The following is a 21,835-nucleotide window of genomic DNA, read 5'->3' on the forward strand; positions in this document are numbered from 1 at the left end:
ATGCAGCTCCAATAATCGTTTATTCGCCATTGATGACTGCAGTTGCACAGCAGAGTGACAAATTGACGTCCACTGTCGTTCTGTTGCAGCAGGTGACGAAATGGCTGGTTTGATTTCTGCACAACCTCTGTTCCTCTCGACCTGATTCGCTTTGGGACGTTAAACCGTATAAATAAAAACAAGACGAGAGAAGCAGAAGTATATAAGTTCCACATCTCTGGAGCTAATGATCGCCATTACATTTTTGTTTCTCCAGAAAATGTGTTCTAAGGACATTCGCACTGAGGTGTCTCAAACGCTAGGGAAGGAGTGTTCTTCCAGCACTGTCGAAACCTGGGTTTCTTGTTTCAAAGCTTGGAACTTCATCACTGAAAATGAGCCATGCAGTTGGCGTCCCGCATCCTCTACAGACCCGGAAAGAAGCGATGCAGTCCATTAGCTAACTCTTGGTGCGATGAATATGCCCCAAAAGATGGCCAGGACACTGAACATCTCTAGGGGGCGTGTTGGTTCCATTACTTCCAATATCCTTCCAGCGAAGTGGGTGCCGATTGATTGATTGATTGGTTCACAGAAAAGGAAAGACGCAGTATCTGTCACACTTGTAGCTGTGGACACCTGAACCGCGCCGTAAGGGAAGGGAGGAAGGTGGGAGAGAAAGTGGATAGAGAGAAAGAGGAGCCGTAGTGGAGGGCGACGGAGTACTTTGGACCACCTGGGGATCTTTAACGTGCGCTGATATCGCACAGCACACGGACGCCTCTTCGTTTCGCCTCCATTGAAACGCAGCCGCCGAGGTCGGGATCGAACCCGGGTACTCCGGCACAGTGGTCGGGCGTCTTACCACTGCACCACCCTGGCGGGGCCGAAAATTTTTAAAGAACAGAAGGTGCGAGCTAAGGCATCCATATCTGTTTTGATCCATTTTTATGCTACAAATGAATTTTTGTACGGTATGGTGTCTGAAGAAGAAACCTGCCTCGAGAGGTATCATTCCGGTACCAAGAAACGATTAAAGAACGGCGTTACAATGGGTGCCCGCGTCCGAGGAGGTTCCGCAGCAAGAAATCAGCTAAAACGTCATGGCGTCCATTGTCTGGGACAAAGATGGCGTTCTGTTGGTGGCCTACCTACTTCAGGACCGTAGTATAACGTAAGAGTAATATGCCAGCCTCATCGACCATCTAAAGGAGGCAATTAAAAGGAAACACCGGAAGAAAGTTGATCTAAAGGGATCCTTTTGTTTCAGGACAAAAAGGCAGCTTCGTACGCGTCTTAACTTGTGGCTGCCATTTGAAGATCCTATGTCCCAAATGAATTGACCTGTGAGTGAGTGAGTGAGTGAGTGAGTGAGTGAGTGAGTGAGTGAGTGAGTGAGTGAGTGAGTGAGTGAGTGGGTGAGTGGGTGAGTGGGTGGGTGGGTGGGTGGGTGGGTGAGTGAGTGAGTGAGTGAGTGGGTGGGTGAGTGAGTGAGTGAGTGAGTGGGTGAGTGAGTGAGTCATTTGAGACACAAAAACAGCTATACGTAGCGTTGCCAGTCGCCGGGGTGGTGCAGTGGTAAGACGCCCGACCACTGTGCCGGAGTTCCCGGGATCGAATCCCGGCCTCGGCGGCTGCGTTTCGATGGAGGCGAAACGAAGTGGCGTCCGTGTGCTGTGCGATGTCAGCGCACGTTAAAGATCCCCAGGTGGTCGAAATTACTCCGTAGCCCTCCACTACGGCTCCTCTTTCTCTCTTTCCACTTTCATTCCCACCTCCCTCCCTTCCCTTACGGCGCGGTTCGGGTGTCCACAGAGCAAGTGTGACAGTTACTGCGCCTTTCCCTTCCTGTGAACCAATTTAACTTAACTTAGCGTTGCCAGTACCACCCCGTCGAAATATAATGCGAATGCTGCCCTGCTCTTCGTTTTTCCTTCCTCGTAGGGAGTGAATCCTTAGAGAGCTTCCTCCCGGGGATTCTCAGGGCCTTAATATGCCACACCTGATAGGCGACACATTTTTCAGCAACATATTTATTTATTATTTATTTATTTATTTATTAGTACATCAAAGGCCCACGAGAGACATTACATGAGGGGTATAGCACACCCTTCGGCTAAACAGCTGACATTGACCCGAAAACCCGTGTATTGCAACATTTTTCCTCTTATATTGTAATATAGAAAGGGAGAAACTCCCCTCTTGTCCAACTATCCTTCATTGGCCGATCTTCTTCGCTAAGGGCGGCATGGAACCAAAATTTCGAGCCTGAAAAACGTTTCTGGTTGTAGAGTGGGCATGACTGACGCTGATCAGATCATGAGATCTAATGAGCATCAGCTCTGAGATCATTACCAAAAACCGCTGTTCTGCAGTGAGATTAACTGGGTTGGCAGGGGAAAGACAGCAACGAGATATGCGATCTGATAAAGTTGGTCATATGCAATTTTCTTTTTTGTGTGTGTGCGTGTGCGTGTGCGCGCGCGCGCGTGTGTGTGTGTGTGTGTGTGTGTGTGTGTGTGTGTGTGTGTGTGTGTGTGTGTGTGTGTGTGTGTGTGTGTGTGTGTGTGTGTGTGTGTGTGTGTGTGTGTGTGTGTGTGTGTGTGTGTGTGTGTGTGTGTGTGTGTGTGTGTGTGTGTGTGTGTGTGTGTGTGTGTGTGTGTGTGTGTGTGTGTGTGTGTGTGTGTGTGTGTGTGTGTGTGTGTGTGTGTGTGTGTGTGTGTGTGTGTGTGTGTGTGTGTGTGTGTGTGTGTGTGTGTGTGTGTGTGTGTGTGTGTGTGTGTGTGTGTGTGTGTGTGTGTGTGTGTGTGTGTGTGTGTGTGAGAGAGAGAGAGATCAGGGCATTCTTAAACTGCTGGCAAGTAAGACATACATGGGGATATCTTCAGATGAGACACCTTTCCGGTGGAATGAAATATATAGTCCCGAAGTACTGTCGGCTAAGCTTTGCTATCCAGTGCCGCGCGCCAAGGGCCGCCGCTTATCGTCTTGCAGTATGAGCGCAAGATAAAACCTTCAAATTGAAAGCAAATTCATTTACGTAACAGTTTGTTCCAAGACCCATTTCCCAATCATTTCACCCCAGAAAAACCAAGCACCAGGCCGGCGGAGAGCTCGCACACATTAAAAAGCCGGTTGGTAGCAGGGATCGAACTATGGGGATCGAATTCTGGAGATGAAACACTGGACCTCCCGTAAGTGTGTCGTTTGTCCCCCTTCGTCTTGCGTTTGGGCTGTTCCCCCTGCCATGTTCCACCAACTAGCCTTCAGCAGGATCATCGTGCTGAAATCACTAAAGCCGAGGCAACGTCTGGACTACAAGCAGCACGCAGATCAGGCACTCGGGATGACTTCTACTAATCGCCCTCGCTAACCGGTCGCTCTTGCAAACCGCCGCCGACCTAAAGCCGAGATTCAGTTTTCTCGGCAGCAAGGCTGCGAGGCTAGAAAGGAGGAAGCCGGGGATTAAGCTGGGCATCCCCGGGGCGGCTCACGTAGACCCAGCAATCCCGTGCGTGAAACGCCACTGGCCGGCGGTCGTTGTCGCGCCCAGCCACGCACCCTGAGCGTGAGGCTCATTAAAGGGACGCCCGTGAAGAGCCGCCGCTGGAGCCCTCATCTAGCGAAAGAGGCGCCTGGGTCTGCGGCCGGTGCTGTTTGCGTTGCGGGTCTCTGAGTTGTTTATAGGGGACACCCGGCTTCGCGGTAATTAGATATCACTGTCTTTGGCGCCTCCTGATCCACGTTGTCCGCGATGGATGCTTCCTTTCCGTGCACACGCGCCAGCGACGCCTAATGCTCCATCACACTTGTCTCCTCGCCTCCCGCGCATCTTCTTCTTGCCTTTATTTGTCTCACTGCCTGGTGCCCAGCGCATACGCCTCTTGGGCGCAATATTTTCCTTGCCTTCACCTGTTTCCTTCACCCTTTTCCTCCCCGCTGCTCTGCTCATTATATTTTCTTTTTCTGTTTTGTCGCACGTGATCCACGTGTGCCTAAAGAAGCGGTCTTCGTCGTTCACGCTGCGCTGCGATGCTTTATGTTGTTGTTTTATTCATTCGCGACTCTGTTTTCTTTTTATTTTTGCCCTCGTGCAGACGGTGTCGGATGCCACATTTGCGAGATTGTACCTGTCGTTGGCGGCAAAAGCGATCCGGCTGGATTAGGTTTCGAGCAGCGTCAGAGGCCGCGCTCTTTCGTTCGCGGCAGGGGACCGCCGAGAAGACGCGTAGTTAATCGCCAGTACTAGGACGGGGTAAGTCCCCCTTTTTTTTTTCTGCTGTTTTTCGCATCTCGTGAAACATAGTCCGTGTGCACAGATTGTTTTCTCTATATCTATACATTTATTTTCTTCATCACCTGGTCAAAACGGCACGTGCTTTTTTGGTGCACATGCAGGCTAAACTGAATGCCCTCCTTTTATTAATTCAGACTGATATTTATTTGGTAGAGTTGCTGGCTTTTTTTTTTTTTTTTTTACGTCTCTGAAATTCGGCTAAAGCGGCGATTGTCATCCAGAGGTGTTTCTTTTCTTGTGGAACCCCGAATACTGGAAAGCGATCATCTAGGAAGGAGGAGGATCCGTACTTATAGGTTACATTGTACAATGCAGTATCCGTACCTCAGATATATGTTACGCGGTGGATACGATTACAAAACGGCACGTGCACTTTTGGTGCACATGCAAACTGAACTCAATGCCCTCCTTTTATTAATTCAGACTGATATTTATTTGGTAGAGTTTCTGGCTGTTCTTACGTCTCTGCAACTCACCTAAAGCGGTGATTGTCATCCAAAGGTGTTTCCTTTCTTGTAGAACCACGAATACTGGAAAACGACCATCTATGAAGGAGGAGGACGCGTACTTTAGGTTACATTGTACAGTGCGGTATCCGTACCTCAGATATACGTTACGCGGTGGATACGATTACGCAGCGTATCGAGGCGCGCACGAAACCGCAGAGGTTATTGAGCAACATGACAGGCCGGTAATTTACTCATCCCGTGCTTTCATTATGTCGCACGTTAATCGTGACGTCGACGTAGGGACTCGTATGAAGATTGCGTTGATCGTCGCAATGGCAGCTTGTACACTCTGACCAACACTCCCGTTCTGCCGGTCGCAGTTGTTCAATTCCCACCGTTTGCGCTTCTCAATACTATTGCGTTTAAAGAGTGAGCTAATTGAAGGCCACAACAACTGATATGCCAGTGCCAATGCAGTTCCGGGGGTTCGTTCTACTGGTTTTCTTTCTTTTTGCCGGAGCCTCCTCTACGGAGCATTGATTAGGTCTGCGCGTAGAGGGAGAGGAAGTGGAATTCCTGCTCAACTCCAAGTCATGCCGGCTCCATGAAAAAGGATCTTGACAGACTGTCAGCGCTTAGAGGTCGCTTTGCTGTTCTTAATGAGCGCTTTGAAACGAGTCTCAATTGGTCTCACTTTGCGCGATTCTCATCGCCAGTGAGTCATTCTCGGATAATTAAGAGGGGAGGACTGTATAGCTGGAACGTGGCCGGCCGCTGTAAGCACGCTTCTGCATCACCAGGGCATCAGGGGATAACCGGCGCTGAGCTCTTTGCCCTGCTCTATTTCTTTCCCGAGTTCTCCGTCAGCTGTTTTTTTTTTTTTTTCTTTCCTACGTAGAGAGAAATATGTGAGCAAAAGGTATAGTTGCGCAGAAACAGCAAATAACAATGGCCAGGATCAATAATGACTCGCCGAGATATGACGAGCACGTTCATGAAAGCTCATCCGTCTACGCACGCTGTCTGCGGCACTTATTTCGCGCAGCCCTTACGATAAGGTCCGCACTTTCCTTGTACAAGGAAAGAGCGAAGTTAGATTAACTGCCTCCCTGCTATCTCCAGACGGCAGCAATTATGCAAATTCAGGAAAAGGCAGAGAAGAAAACAAGCACTGCAGACTATTGGAATGCGGTGCGCGAAACGGACTAGGTGATAATAGCATATACTAAAAGCAGAATGAATGTAACATAACTTAAGGAAGTCTCGGTGACACCAAAGTACGGCGTGTAGGATGGGCATGAATATATGCATACACATACAAGCTGTCTCTCCGTACTTTTTAGTCGTAATATTCCCTTGGTTAAACGTTGTTGCGAATGGAATTCGAAGCCTTCCTAAATTCCTGTTTTCTGCGCTTAAGCAACTGAATAATCCGCATCAAAAACTGTCCTGTGTTCACATATGGGGCCTGCTGCTTCACTTGACCATTACTAAACGCCTTAGATTTTCACAATTCCTTGAGAATCACGGGCTACAAAGGAGGAATTTATTAAGCCTTGGTACACCCGGTATATCCGGTATATCCGGTATATGGTATATCCGGTATGGTATATCCGTTACACCCGAATTTCGACGTGGACGCTCTTCAGTTGACAACTTAGTGAACCTGTATTATTTGTACAGCTTCAAAAAAGTTTGAAGCGCTTACCCGCGGCGTTAGGGCTAACATCTCACCACGTCATTTTGGACGCTCTGGAAGCTGCCGAACTTGGCGATCGCGTATTCTGCTGGATATGGAGTTATTTATCCAACAGATCTCTCTTTGTGCAAACTAAGAATGGCTCAACATCTTCTCATTTCCCTTCCTGTGGAGTCCCACAGGGTGGAGTACTAAGCCCAACGCTTTTCAATCTTACTCTTATCGGGCTTGTCGACTTAATACCACAGTCGGCGCAACCTTCACTATATGCAGACAACATCTGTATCTGGGCACCGGAAGTTACGCGCCCACAGGCTCGAGCGAGACTTCAAAGGGCGGCAAGTATAATTGCGTCCTACCTCCACCTGCAAAGTCTGCAGATATCAACCGAAGAGTGTTCGCTAGTTGCGTTTACACGCAAGGAAATGTCGCCTTACGAAATCTTTCGTGGACTCCCCATATTCATGAAGAAGAGGCTGACAGCGATTGCTCACATACTTACCTTTCTTGGGGGAAAGTCATGGGGAGCGTGAGTGCGGTCGATGCTCTAGCTGTACAATGCATCATTGATGGGATTTCTTCGGTACAGCCTACCTGCACTTGAAAACATCAGAGAGACCAACATACGAAGTATACAGAGCGCTCAAGCTCTAGCTTGAGCTACAAGTCACTCTTGAATACTTCCATGAGCACCATGCAGACCGTCTGCACGTCTACACCGACGACTCAGCGAACGCCGTGAGTTCTTCAGGCTTCAAGGTCATCCCTGCAAGGACTACAGAAATCAAAGTTAGGACAACTCACCAGACTTCTTCAACGGCCGCAGAGTTAACCGCTCTTCGTGTCGCAGTTGGGCATATCAGTCAGCACAGCCCTCAGCAGTGGTCAATTTTCACATATTCCAAAGCAGCCCTGCAAACCTAAGCTGCTCTTTGCCGTGGAGTCCATGAGCAACTTGTCACAGAAATACGAGAACTACATCACTATGCCACCAAAAAAAAAAAAAAAAAAAAGGGCACGACATCATCTACCAATGGCTTCCAGGACACAGCGGCATAGCGGGAAATCTCCGCGCGGTCGAGGTCGCGCGAGCCGCCCACCAAGACGGAGATTGTGTGTCGATCCCATTTTCTCCAGAGCAGGCGCAGAGGGCGGCACGCTCACGCTCGCCTTGTGGAATTCTGGCCAGTTCGCGAATTCCCGCTTAAAATCTCTAGACCCTAACCTGAACCTCCGGCTTCCACTTGGCCTACCCCGGTGCGAAGCATCTTTGCTGTGCCGCCTGTGGGTTGACGTAGCGTTCACCAACTAATTCATTTGGGATAAGTATGGCTAATAGCCCTGCATGTGAACCTGCGGGTGTGACGATACTATAGCCCACATTATTTGTGAGTGCCCCACATAGGGTGCCGAAACACAGTCTCTGCCGTGTACTCGAGCGTCGAGATGGACGTCCGCTCACAGAAATGAAGATTCTATAGGCCACTGACTGCGGCGATCGTGTCGGCGGTGAAGGCCTTCCAGGCATTGCTCCGCTTCATGAGAACCACGGGTCTGCACGATTGGCTGTGATTTACTGTCTATACTTACTTCACTGATTTACTGAATATACTATACTTACTTCATAATCCTGTAACCCATTTTACCCTTCACTTTTATATCCACTCACCCCCTTTCTCCGGTGCAGGGTAGCAAACCGTTTTCTTCTTCCGGTTAACCTCCCTACCTTTGCTCCTCCTCCTCTTCCTTCACGTCTTGGTAGGCCAGGTGGAAGTCGCAGCTTTACGTCATGGTTCAGGGATAGGAGACGTCGATTCAGAAAGTGGCGCAGGAAATGACGACCGCCTCATTGAATTCCAGCCAATGTTCTATAAGTCTACTCGATGATCTCCTCCTGAAAATGGGATGGACACACAAATGTCCTCCTGGTGGGCTTTTCGCGCTGCCTCGTCTGTCATATATGATTGTCTCTGATGCTGCAGTGTCCAGGTAGCCACTGATAAACAATGGCATGCCCTTGGTTGGTGGTGGAGTGATGCAGCTCACGGATTTCCGGTACCAGTTGCTCGTGGGAGCCATGACGAAGGGTATTTTGTACGCCTTGGAGCGCTGCTTTTGAGTCAGTGAACAAAGACCGAACTTTCATGCTAATCAATGGTGGCACAAATAGCGGTAACTTCTGCACCAGTCAATGAAGTCTTGTGCAGTGTCTTAAGTCGTAATACAGTGTTCCTCATTGGGATGACCGCGGAGCCGGCAGTAGACGTGCAGTCGGTGTCCATGCTTCTGATGCATATATTTCAGAGTGAACTGTTGTATAGTTCAGACAGCAGACCACGGGTCTTCTTGATTCTTTGCATGAAAGGATCACAAGGGTTGGTGATCGAAGGATCCATAATGAAGCGAATGGCCAAGAGGCGGGACCCAGTCAAAAAAAAAGAAAAAAAAAAGACTAAATCGTGTCAAAAATACGACATTGTGTAACGTTAGAATTTTCAATAGTTCTGTAGTACTTTTCTATAGTTTTGTACTTAATTTCTGTAGTCCACTCCTGAGTATTTTTCTGTTGTAACTACTGAAAATTCTAATTTTATTGCAGAAATTTCTGTTGTCGCAACAGGTTGCCGGGCAAAAACCGCACAAAAGTTTTGTTGTAGCAATAGGAAATTTTCTGCATAGTTCTTATTTATTTTATTTTGAATAGGGCGTAAACAGAATTACAGAAAATCACGGTGGGCATAAGTGGTCTTTACGCAGGATGTACGCGGCGTAGTAAGGCTGGCAAGATGGCGAGAGGGAATCCGAGAATTGTGGCAAATACGCGTTCTCAAGACGTTAACTTCAAATAAGTATATATCCTAGATGTCATCAGCAAATCGCAGATTACTGAGGTATTCTCCATCTATCCTTATCCCTAACTGCTCCCATTCCAAGTTTCTGAATACTTCCTCTAAGCAAGCTGTATGCACACGTTATGTGTGCATAACGTGTGGGGCTTATAACCTTTTTTTCGTCTGCATCGTCCAACTAACTTCTGATAGACGAAAAGTTGGGCGTGCTGTTTCGAATGAGCCATCTTTGTGTATAACACCATCAGTCATGCCGTTTTTTAAAATGTCCTTCACGCACACACTGAACATGAATAAACCCATAAGAGTGTAAAAAGGGGGCAGCGGGTAAAGGACCCAATCCTTTTTTGCTCAGCAGCATATATATTTATCGACAGAAATGCAGAATATCTATAGTCGGTAACGGAAGCTGATTTTCGAATAAAGACTTGCAAATCTCTAGCAGTTACCAAGATTTCAAGCGATGCTTTAATATATTCCAATCGCTAACCTCAAAACGCCTGGTAAAGCCATTAAAAGCCTCCTTCCACCGATAACTGCATGAAATAATATGATCTGAAAAGGGCATATGCCTCTTTTCCGTGCATTTAGGAGAAAACACGGTGCCCCTACGAGGGAGCGCGCTAAAGAACATGTTACCAACTTTCTACGCCCTTATAGCGTAACTGTGTTTAGAGTGCACCAAATTTTGTACAATGTCTTGTTGCCCTAAATGGTCACCTGAATGCATCACTCTCCTTCTGAGTCTCGACCTCGGGCTCCTGTCATGTTTCTTTTCCTTTGCGTATCCATTTATGTACTGTTTTGTTTGTTTGTTTCTGTGCAGGCTTGCAGAATCTTTTGTAAAATATGTCGATATCTAAATATGGCATTAGTGTGATTTATTTATTTATTCAGTACATACTAGTCAAGTTAAAACACGCAGCCGAGGAATCGTGAGCAAGTTACGCGTTTTAATTTGTCTTAGTAAGTGGCCGCGGTCTCCATACGTGAGCATCGTAATAGATGCCAAGCACCATGCTCTTTTCCTGGTGGGGACGTGTCCATTCCAGGAAAATGGAGTTTCTAAGCCACGTATTGCTGGCGCGAAAGTGACGTCCCTTGGCATTAACTAGAGAAGATCAGCTTCTGCAGACAGGAATATGCGTTGTGCAATCGCCGATTTATTAAGCGGAGATAGCAAGCGGCAAGCACGTCAGAGAGGAGGGTTTGCGGCTAGACACTTAATTTACTTTATCTTACCTTACTCTTCCTTATAGTAAACGCATGCGTTGCACAAGCTCGAAACAAGGAAATCAATTAACCATACCACATGAGCAATGCATGAAGTTAGTAAGCAGATAAGTGTCACTCTACGTGGAATAGCCAACTAAATAATAATGTACACATGATTGTAAAACCAATTCTCGGAGAGTGGAAATCATGCACACATCACGAGCGTTTCGAAGAAGTGGTATTATGTCGTTTTCTTACCAGGCACACTCATGTTACACTCAGCGTTTTCCTGACAAAATAAGACACCTACAGGTGAACTGTGCGGAGATGTGGGGTCTACAAACCAGGCTTTATATTCATGCAGAAAGCTCAGATAATGTCAAAAAGGAATCTGTCATAAGTTCTTGATGACGAACGTATCTCGTTGCATTCTAGTTTACTGTTGGAAGAAAAAACATTGGTGGACACTTCCCGCCTTTCTTCGTTTTTAAAGAAAGCAACGCTCCTGAACAAACTCTGAAATGTTAAATCATTTTTGGTTCTTGTCCACATTAAAGGCACATTCATCTTCCGTATCGCGTATAACAGCCTTAGTTGCTTGGGTCGCATAAAAACACTTTAATTTGTGTTAATTTTACTTCATCCATAAATTATCGCCCACTTTTATAATCATCCCAGAACGTGACCAGTCTTTTCGGGGTATCAGTTCTTCGTTTGTGTCCCAGAGTAGAATCGCGTTGGCTGAGGAAAAGAGGATCTGCATATAACTGGTGTGCTTGTTCGATAAGCCAATCGATTGCTTAGAGCTCACGTCGGTAGCATAAATATTAGGCTTGAACTGGGAGGCTCGGTTGTGGCACTGTTGTAGGTTTTAGGGGCACGTTGGCGCTGCATATTTTAAAACGCAACAGACATTGTCTTTATTCATTTCGTCACAAATTTCACTATAACACAGCCCGAAGCAAATTGTACGCCAAACAGAAACAGAGAGAGAGAAACGAGGAAATCTTCTGACAGCACACTTGACTTCCAAATTATGCGATTGTTTTTAAGACATGGACAAGTCCTTGCCGAAAGCGAATTTATTTATTGTTGCTTCACAAGTGATGAAGAATACTGGAGCATCGAATGCTCCTTGACACAGTGCGCAGTAGTATTTATTATAGGTTATTTAGGTAGGTTAGTTATTATAGGTAAGTTGTTTATTATATATCAAAAGCAGAAGAAAAACATGTTTTCTAGCCCCGGTATCTGGTACCTAATATATGAACCACCTAACTGGGACGGCACAAATAAATGGATAGTAAGGAAGAAGTAGGGGAAATCAAAAGGTGATAGAAAGAAAGAACAGAGTAGGATAAAAATAAAAATGAAGGTATATACATTATAGCACAAACACAATGCGTGCATATGTAACATTTTCATACCGTCTATATAACGTAATTATTGGCAAGACATTAGCATAGCGCAATCTACGTTCCGCTACCGTAATCGCTCCAGTGATCACACGGACGCCTTCTGAAGACGTACAGCAGCAGCTGTTGTAGCACATAACAAAGTCGCTACGTGACATAAACTAGAATTGCTCTCGTAGTATGTTCGCCCTTATAGGCGTCTGTAACGGGGAACATCATCATGTCAGTACTATCATCTGGCCACCGTGTTTCACTAATAGCCATTTTATTGTGAATGCATCCGGAAGCGTTTTAATACTTGCAACGTCATGCTTTAAGCAATACTCTCAATGAGGTCTTTGAAAATAAAGTTAAGCGGTGACGATTTCCCTTCACTTCCGCCAGGCGGAGCTTCTGGCGACAGCGATTAGAATCGACGGCAAGAGCTTTGCCGGCGGTGCTTATGCGTCTGTAGGAGAAGTCGATGGCAGACGAGTAAATAAAAACTGTCATGGCGGGGACAGGATAGTACGCTATCCAAAATATTAAATTGGGAAAATAAAAAATAAGATATTTTTAGTGTAGTATATATTTTTAATTTCTTTCTTGTACACCTCAAATGCCCCAAATAGGGGTATTACATTGCATAAGAATGTGCTAGGCATATTTAACTTAATTGTCTGTTGGTTGTTTCAGGATAACGTTGAAAGTGAAAACTTTTTGGCAGTTCGAAGGGCAGCGACAAACTTCAGCTGGCAAAAAAGTTGGCATATAGATAACGCATCCAGGGTAGAGAGATGGCGTTACCGTCGTGCTGCCAAACCTGAGCTTGAGTTGTCTCCCTCTGAGGCGGCGTCCTTAACTCGCCGGTCTTATTCGCCGGGAGATTTAACACTGTTCGTAGACAAAACTTCGATTCCATCAAATGACGCGTCCAGGGAGGCTTACAAAAGGCGCGTGAAAAGAGAAATGCGCATCTGCAGACACAGATTATGCCTGTTTTGTTACGTTCGTTCAGCTAATCAGCTGGACACTGCACGCTAGCTGCGCCGATTTTATTGGTGTTTCGACTGAATTAACCGTTCAAATCCACTTTTGTTCGATAACTGCATGACAGAGTTCGTTAGCTCACGATGCGCTGAAACTGAAGTGTCGTGTTCATTTCATCCGTGTGCAGAAATATCTGGAAGCCACATGAAATAAGCCTCTTCTCTGTTCTTATGGCCCATCGTCTCGTGAGGCTTCCTGTTGTCTCCCTGGCTGTCGTCGCAGCCAGCGTTGCTCGGGGGCTTCCATTTCGGTCGTCCTTTCATATATTTCCTCTCGGTTGGGGCCCGTTCTACGGCAAGTTGCCCTTGGTGCACCTGTTGCCACGAGAGCAGCCGTCCGAAATCCACGTCACGGGTTCCCCCCACTTTCCTTACGCCGCGCAGGGTGCTGGCGCGGCACAATGGACGTGCGGCCTTATAGAGCAGTAATGGAAAATAATAGCCGCGGCTCGAATACGCCGGCTCTCCCGGTCGCCCGGTGAGACTGCTGTGATCGCAAGGAGGCCTTTGCCGTGCTCCACAGGGGAAGGGGCCCGGTCGGGGTGCCCCGAAGAAGGGAAGAGGAGGAGGTGGGGGATAGATATACCGAACGGGACGGGGAAGAAATTCCCCCACTATGCGAAAGCATAGGTGGAAGGTAAAAGCGAAAAGCAGACGACGCCAAGTGATCGCTAAAGAAGCAGGGTTCTTTATGGCGCACTCCTTGCTGCGCGAAGCATTATTCGGGGCCAGTTTTTATGCATCGTCTAAGACGCCGCCGCCGCATGGAGCGGGGTCCCAGCTCAGGAGCCTTGTGTTACGTGGCGGAGGGGGGGATTGCCGGAGGCGACCTTCCGCCCTAAAGTGGAGATTTTTATTCCCTAACCTTGAACGCCACAAGGACACTGGAGCACTGGGTATATGGGCTGCTCAGGGTGGGCGCAAGCACCCCGGGCGCACGCTATGTGGGCCAGGAGTTCGCCTCGCCACCCGCTTTTCACTCGTCACTCAAACTGGGATGCGGCGGCGGACGCCACGCTGTGCGGTCGTTTTCTTTTCCTCTCGATCCGGCGCCCAGCGTGCACGTCCGGGTAGATGCTGCTGCTCGTGCACCTTTTCAAGAGAGACAGTAACGCTCACGCGCTTCTTGGGATTTCGTTGTCTGTTTATGAGCTGAACTTGAGTTTTCCGTGTGTTTTCAGTTGACCTTATGTGGATGTCCTGCCCATGCAAAGTAGAAATCGGCCAAGTTGTAGCTGATAAATGTTTTTCCTTTAGTCCGAAGGTACTAATCCGGAGGTTGGGAGACTATCGAAATCGTATAACGTTTACAAGGAGTGAGTCGGTACTGCGCTTTTCTTTCTGTAAAACCAACCAACCAACCAACCCCCCAAAAAAAATAAAAAATAAGGAAACCTTTAGTTTCGTTTCGTTTCATTTGTCCTAAGATAACTTAACTTGTAGACGGGCTAGATGATTTTCAACTGCAGACGGCACTTTTAGCGCTAACCGAAGACGTACACAGGATACAAAGAAGAACACGAGACGAGACTGGCGCTGACTACATCTAGTTTATTACTGAGTATAAAGATCAAGAATATATAGCGAAGAATTAACATTCATTTAGCTTATCACGTTTAACGTCCCAAAGCAACCCAGGTTTCGGGAGACGCCGTAGTGGAGGGCTCCGGAAATTTCGACCACCTGTTTTTTTTTTTCTTTTTTTTTTTTTCTTTTTTTACGCGGACCCACATTGCACCCCGCCGGGGTGGCGCAGTGGTTACGGCGCTCGACTACTGTTCCCAAGGACGCGGGATCGAATCCCGGCCTCGGCGGCCGCTTTTCGATGGAGGCGAAAAGCAAGGTGTCCGTGTGCTGTGCGATGTCAGTGCACGTTAAAGAACCCTAGGTGGTCGAAATTCCCGGAGTCCTGCACTACGGCGTCTCTCGTAGCCTGAGTCGCTTTGGGACGTTAAACCCCACAAACCAAACCAAACCCACATTGCATAGTACATGGGCGCCTTCCATTGCAATTGCAAATTGGTGTATACCTGACACCTGATGCTGGATACCTGAGCCAAGCCATATTATTGGTTCAAGGGAAAGGTAAGGTGCAGTATCTGTCACACTTGTTTCTGTGAACACCTGAACCGCGCCGTAATGGAAGGGAGGAAGGTGGGATTGAAAGTGCAAAGAGAGAAAGAGGAGCCGTAGTGGAGGGCTACGAAGTAATTTCGACCACCTGGGGATCTTTAACGTGCGCTGACATCGCTTCGTACGGACAGAAGAGAAAATAGAGAAGAAAGAAAAAAGAAGAGGGAAGGAAAGACGCTCGCCGCAACAACAGCCGTCGTCCACCACCGAAGCAGTGGCGGGTGCAATGACGGCCTATAACAGATAAAATTCGGTGGCCCCCGCCGCAAGCGGCGTTGACCTGCCGTCCTACCCCCGTAGGGCCAGGAACTGGCACCCTTCACCACCTTCCACCCGTGGTGGACCACGGCTGTTGCGGCATGCATCTTGCTCTCCCGCTTCTTTTTCTTTCTTCTATCTCTTCTGTCCACACGAGGCAGCAGAGACTGCCCCGCCGGGGTGGTGCAGTGGTAAGACGCCCGACTACTGTGCCGGAGTACCCGGGTTCGAACCCGACCTCGGCGGCTGCGTTTCGATGGAGGCGAAACGAAGTGGCGTCGCACGTTAAAGATCCCCAGGTGGTCGAAATTACTCCGTGGCCATCCATTACGGCTCCTCTTTCTCTCTTTCCACTTTCACTCCCACCTTCCTCTCTTCACTTACGGCGCGGTTGAGGTGTCCACACAAAACAAGTGAGACAGTTACCGCCCCTTTCCCTTCCTATAAATGAATTAAAAAAAAAAAAGGCAGCGAAGATGGCTCAGCTGCAGAGCCAGTAGCAGGCCCGTGCGTTTTCTTTTCCTTCTTCCTACAGCCGCAACAACAACGCAGCACCACAAAGCAATCAGAAGCAGACCTAGGTGTTAGTACAGCAGGCATCAGTGGCGTTTGAAATTGATTTACGGGAATAAAGGCGCAGTATCTGTCACAATTCTCCGCGGACACATGTACCACGCCGTAGAGGAACGGAGGAAGGTGGTAGGAAGAGAGGGAGGAAGAGAGGGAGATAGAGGTGCCGTAGTGGAGGGCTATGATTCACTGCGCTATAATGGCTTTCGCCTCATCGCACTTCAGTGGTCCAAAGTGCCCTCTAGAATTTGTTTTCTTCGCCTAAGGACGACCTCTCTTCATACTTACACGGCAGTCTAAGGAGTGCATGTGAAATGTGGCGTTGATGTACACACCATTAAAGAGTAGAACACATATACAGTGTTGCTTTTTTTTTTACACTTTTTGTGCGGTGGTTAGTTTTTGTTGTTGTCCTAGTTGCCATGGACCTGAATCCTAATTTTTTTTTATTTAGTTGAGGTGCTTGTCAGTAATCCAAAGGACAAAACTGCGCGATCAAAACGAAGCGAGAATGTCGACGCATAATGCATTTCTGCTTTTAAAACTTCACTGTTCGCCCTTCATGGCTAAGTCAGCATCACTGCAATCACATAGAAAAAGAAAAGCAAACGTTAGCAACGTTTTCGAACTTCCAACAATAGCGCGTCATCCCAGACAGCAATGAATGATCTGAGCAAAACGAAGAATATTTTGTTGCCATCAACCAGATCATGCATCCGCTACATCGATCATGCGACACAGGTCACGGAGCACGCGCAGCTGTCGTGTTACTAACCCTGCAGCGCTCAAAGTACTTATTTTATTTTGCCGCAAGCTGTTTCGCTCCCACCTTTGTACTTCAAGGTCTCCTTCAGGCGATGAGTACAACTCATTAATTGTTGAGTAACGCACTCAGCACAAGGAGAGCGACCGTCACTCAATGCATCGTGCATGCGCTCTAAGGCGCGGTCGGCGTTCGGAAACACTTGCCGATTCGCGTGATGGGCGTCAAAAGGGACGTGAAACAATGTTGACGGCTAAGCCTTCTTTCCGTTGACGAGAGAAAGTCGCGCGCACAACTACAAGCGCGCACGCTCGGCCTTCGCGAGCGCTGAAGGGGGTGATGCCTCCGGGACGCCACAGAGAACATCGCGGAAAACAAAAGTAAAAATGGAGCGCTCCCTCCTTTGTTTTATTCCGTAGTGCGCGCATTGTCCGCAGTGCACTGTCACTCTCCTCCGCATCGACGACGCCGCCGGAGTTGTCGTCACCCGCAGCAGCCAAGAGCGGCCGCAGTTTCTTTTGTTTTCGGTGTCCGAGGCGCGAAGTTCGCGCGGCTGATGCCGCAGATGTCCGCTGTGCGAAAAACACCTTTGTCTCTCGTCAGGTGCGGTGGCGCAGCAATTGTTTCCGTAACGAGAGCGAACGAAAACAAAAGGAGGCGCCGTGCTTGACGTCTCCATCTTTTGTAGCTCGCGCAGCACCCAGAGCTAGCGCCGGGGGCAGACGGGGGGGGGGGGGGGGGGGGGGGGGGGGTCTGTCGTTGTCATCCACGTTTGCGCCATTCAGAGGACACCATAAGCAGGTGGGCCGAATTTAATTCCAAACACGCCCGGCGGCCGAATGAGATCAATGAACTCCGCGCTGATATTCACTGCAGGGCTGCGTCGTGTAACGGCGCTCCTGAAAAGAAAAGCGCTCATCTCGGGGTTTGTTGTTGAAAATGTAGGCAAAATTTTGCCCGTATCTAGAACTTAAGAAGAAGCCTCTGTCCTCATCTAGATCTTGGGCGTTTTTCTGTCCTGTTCACTGGTTCACTCCTATAAGCCCGCTTTTCCTCGCAAAGAGGAATCGTTGATTAAGCGCGTCAGGGTAGCACGCACTTCGACTCTTCATTCTGCCTGCTTCACGAAAGACGTCACTTTTTTTTGTGTGTGTCGCTCTGTTTGATGGTACGATTTCTACTACTCTTGTATCTTCTTTTTTTTTTTTTTTCGTTTGCACTGCAAGGTATTAGTGCTTTGCCACCATTCACCACCTCGATATGCTATGCTGTAGTATTCCCCACATATGACGCAATTAGCCACTACCAAGCAGATTTCCTCATCCGCTTAACACTTAGTTCACGCGAAGAACGTCTCCACCGTAGGATGCAAAACAACTCAGCAATCTCCTTCACACCTGGTCCCAATATACGACGCACAAACCGGCCGCATAACAACAACAAATGAACAACGTATCATCTGATATCACCATATCAGCCAGGTCCAGTTCTCGAACCCAAATACGCTGGAGCCTGGCTTAATCAAACGGGACACTACACATCAGCAGTGGCTGGTGGGTATGCCCGCCAAGACTACAGGCCTTATACCGGGTCTTTTTATGCCCTATATGCTATGTACTTTCTTTGTTCGCTAAAATGTTTTAGGAACAACAACCCCACCAGGCTCGGAAAAGTTTTACCGATACAGCTAAGCGTAATTGTCATCAAAGCATAGTCAGAGCTGTTACAGTTCCCTAGGTCGGGATCATTTGGTGGCATTTCTGGCGTTGTTGCTTTTTTTTTTTTTTCGACTGTTTGGGACATCCGGTTTAGGTTAAGCGAATGAAACTTCTACAGCCAACACAGCACATTTCAGGCGCTCCCAGGCAAGGCCTCGTGAAGGTACCGCCACCACCAACACCAGTCGCATCTAATATTTTGTGCTTCAAAGCCTAGTGATGCGTACGTCTGTTGACGGCGGTGTGGTACGATGTGGTTTGAACAGAAAAACTCTTGCATTCGACTATTCACAGGGCACTAGGACAATTACTAACTCGAGAAATCAGACTATTTGTTTGCATCGTAATCAACAAGTTTCACTTAATATGGAAGGTTCGAGCGGTCGCCTATGCTGAGGACAGTTGTACATATTATATTGCAACAAAACGCGATATTTCGTTGCGTCATAATGACAAAGTGCAGCGCACATGCAGTAAGGTTGCAGCATTCGCCTACAACTATAGGAGACTAGGACAGTTTACTAACAAAACAAATTGGGCCATTTTGCTAAGTCGTGAGCCACAAGTTGCAGTTGCCACTAGGATCTTGTATCCGATCGGTGCTCTAGGACACTGCAATGCAGGAAATGACGACACTTTTTTATAAATGACAAATTGCAGTATGCAGCAAAAAGACTCCAGCAACCGTCTATGCTCCGACAACTATAGAAAATTACTTCGAAAAGATCGCATTACTTTGTTACATCGTAAAATACAAATTGCTTTGTACAAAAAAAAAAGAAGAGATGGTCCACCTTTCACCTATGTTTCGGTACCTAGGACACCCCTGTTCAGAATTGTCTTATACATTGTTCCTTCGTAAATTACAAAATGCAATGTACAGCCAGGAAAGCTCCAAGTTCACTCCGGGCAATAGGGCACTCCAGAAGTCCAAGAAATCGCGCTATTTAGTTGCACCATAAATGACATTTTGCAGAATACAGCCAGAAAGGTTCCATTATTAGCGTTATGCTCGCGGCACGAGGTCTCTATTATCCAAGAAATTACGCTACCTTGTTCCGTAAAAAATGGCAAATTACAATATACACTTAAAATTGCGCTACAGATGGCTGAGTGGCTACGGCGTACTGTTATCAGCACGAATTTGCGGGTTCAGTTCCTGGCTTCTTCAGCCAAACTTTTTTGGTGGTGAGAAAACAAGAATTTCTGGATAATTAACCTTAGTGAGCCCTCCTGCACGGCCACAAAGGCTCCTTTCAGCCCTCACTTGGCTTCTGCAGGAAAGAGCTATTAATCTGTACCATAAAAGATGAATAAGAAAAAGGCTCCAAAGAACACACGAAACACGCGCGCGAAAAAGGTGTAGTCTTACACTGAAATGTAAAATTATGTGTTCAGATTCGCGTGGAATATTGCGTGTCACACAATTTCCTCCGATGGTCTTGCATCTTCCGTCTTCACTCATAAAGACAGCACATCATGGCTGGTTATGACGCTATCTGTAACTGAGATTTTGTTTTTCGTCGAGTTGAGCGGAAACGGCGATTTCTTGTTTGCGCCTGAGTCCGTAGGCGGCGCCAGTTGCAGTACGTTCATTTTTAGCCCGACCAAGCTTCATGCACCCTTCCCTTCAGTCTTCTTGCGCAAAGAAACGTTTCGCAGATGGAGTGCGCTAGCCTGCTCGCGGAAGCGTGCCCGTGAAGGCAGCAGTTTCGCACATCGTCCTTGAGCGACGACTCGGGGCAAATTGATGGAAAATCGATGAAGAGCCGAACGTCACCCGTCGGGAGTGCCTGTGTCGCAGTGCGCGCTACGGACCCATGGCCCGGACCCACGCTTTTTCCTCTTTCTTCTACTCCCGTCCGGCTTCGAGAGTGCGCGCGCGCGCACGCAGACACACGCGAGGGAGCGAACGAACGAGCAAGCGAGCGTTTTTCTTCGCTCCCACTCTCCTTTATACGAACTCACTCCCTTGCTCCTGCCGTCGCTTCTTCTTCGCGCGTGTGCGCGCTAAGGTGATTAATGTTGGCGTTGACAAATGTGAAGACGTTGTGTTGGCGCGGAGGCACGGGGTCCTGTCACTGTCGCTGTCGCACCGCTATGCGGGCTCTTCTCTTCCTTTCCTCCTTACCCTCACTCCCATGCGTGGTCCTGGTACCTTCCCTTCGTCTCCGAACCTTTGGAAGAAGGGGGCGCCTGGGCGCTGCCTTGCGCTGTACCGCGTGTACATGGGGTTCCTGCCTTCCTGCCTGCTTGCCTGCTGTCCGTTCCTGTTTGACTTCGCCGCCTTTCACCCGGTGTATATTCCCGTTAACCCTGGTTTTTGCACTGAATGCGATCCGCGCCTGGGAGGAGGTCACGGCTGCTTTGAGGGAAAGTGATTGAAATCTCGCTTCATCCGGAGCTTCTTTCTTTTCTCTGTCCGTGACGAGAAAGGGACAGGAAAGTCACGTCGCAACTTAGCATATGCGAAGAAATACGGGCGCTGTATATTCGTTGAAGTCCCTGCGAAGGCGTCGCGTGAGAACAGCTTGTGACGGCGCAGAAACGAACGATAGGAGAGAAAATAAGAGCTTGATAAAGTAAGGAATTGACTTTTCAAAATTTATATTGCTGTTTTTGTAAAGATATATGTCTAAGCCATCGCTGTACGAATTTTATATCCTTAAGATATGCATCTGTCTCCTGCAAATCTTCGAAAACGGCGTCTTTTCGACAGCATATTGCTGCATGAAGAACGTTTGCTACGGTTTACCTTCTATTGCAAGCTCTTCTGTGACCTCCCTCTTTCGTCGTTCTTTTCAATTCAGCGTATTTAATTTTGACGCAATCCGAAAATGGCATGGTATTGGAACAAAAATGCCAGAATCAAGAGCTCTAGGCAGCGGTCTAGTTCTGATGTGTTCTGCATCGAAGCATTTGATCGTCCTGCTCATATAAAAACAGGTCGCAAAGCTTTAATACAGCGAGTAAGTTTTAAAGCACTCGAGATAGCGAACTTTATAGACCATACTCTGCATTGGGAAGGGCATCGTGTCTTGCGGCCCGAGTCCTCACGCTGCATATTGCTACACAGTGTGTGGAGTGCGACTTAGCGCGCCCGTATCAATGATACCTTAATATTAAGAAGGTAAGCATCCATGTCTAGCACATGTGAAAACAGCCTGATTTATGCAGTGAAATTGTTTCTGTAAGGAAACAGGCACTTTTGTTAAGACAGCTGTCCCAGCGCCTGCGCTTACTACTGCAACCCTTTAATAGTACTTTTTTTAAAAGACCATTGAAAAAGAAATAAAATTTATTCTCATTTGATATAAATTGATTAGGGTAGCGCTTTTCTTTTAATGACCTATGGTTATTGCAACGTTTTAACTAATAAACACATCGTTCGCCTTACTAGCATGTGTGTCCGTGTGCCCTTAGTGATGAACGTGAGGTTCACACATAAAGTTTTCCCTGGAA

The 21,835-nt window shown here is 47.7% G+C and overlaps 1 protein-coding gene across 1 annotated transcript in view; it reads left to right on the forward strand.

Moving 5' to 3' along the window:
• The window catches only part of LOC146197306 (uncharacterized), a 525,739-nt gene that overhangs the window by 62,951 nt on the left and 440,953 nt on the right, over positions 1-21,835 (forward strand). The window contains exon 2 of the mRNA XM_084599121.1: positions 4,077-4,234. The gene's annotated coding sequence lies outside the window, so the exon portion shown is untranslated. The remainder of the gene's footprint in view (positions 1-4,076; positions 4,235-21,835) is intronic.

Source organism: Amblyomma maculatum, chromosome 3 (assembly GCF_055883805.1).
Source record: "Amblyomma maculatum isolate TAMU_Amacu chromosome 3, ASM5588380v1, whole genome shotgun sequence".
NCBI classification, from domain to species: domain Eukaryota; kingdom Metazoa; phylum Arthropoda; class Arachnida; order Ixodida; family Ixodidae; genus Amblyomma; species Amblyomma maculatum.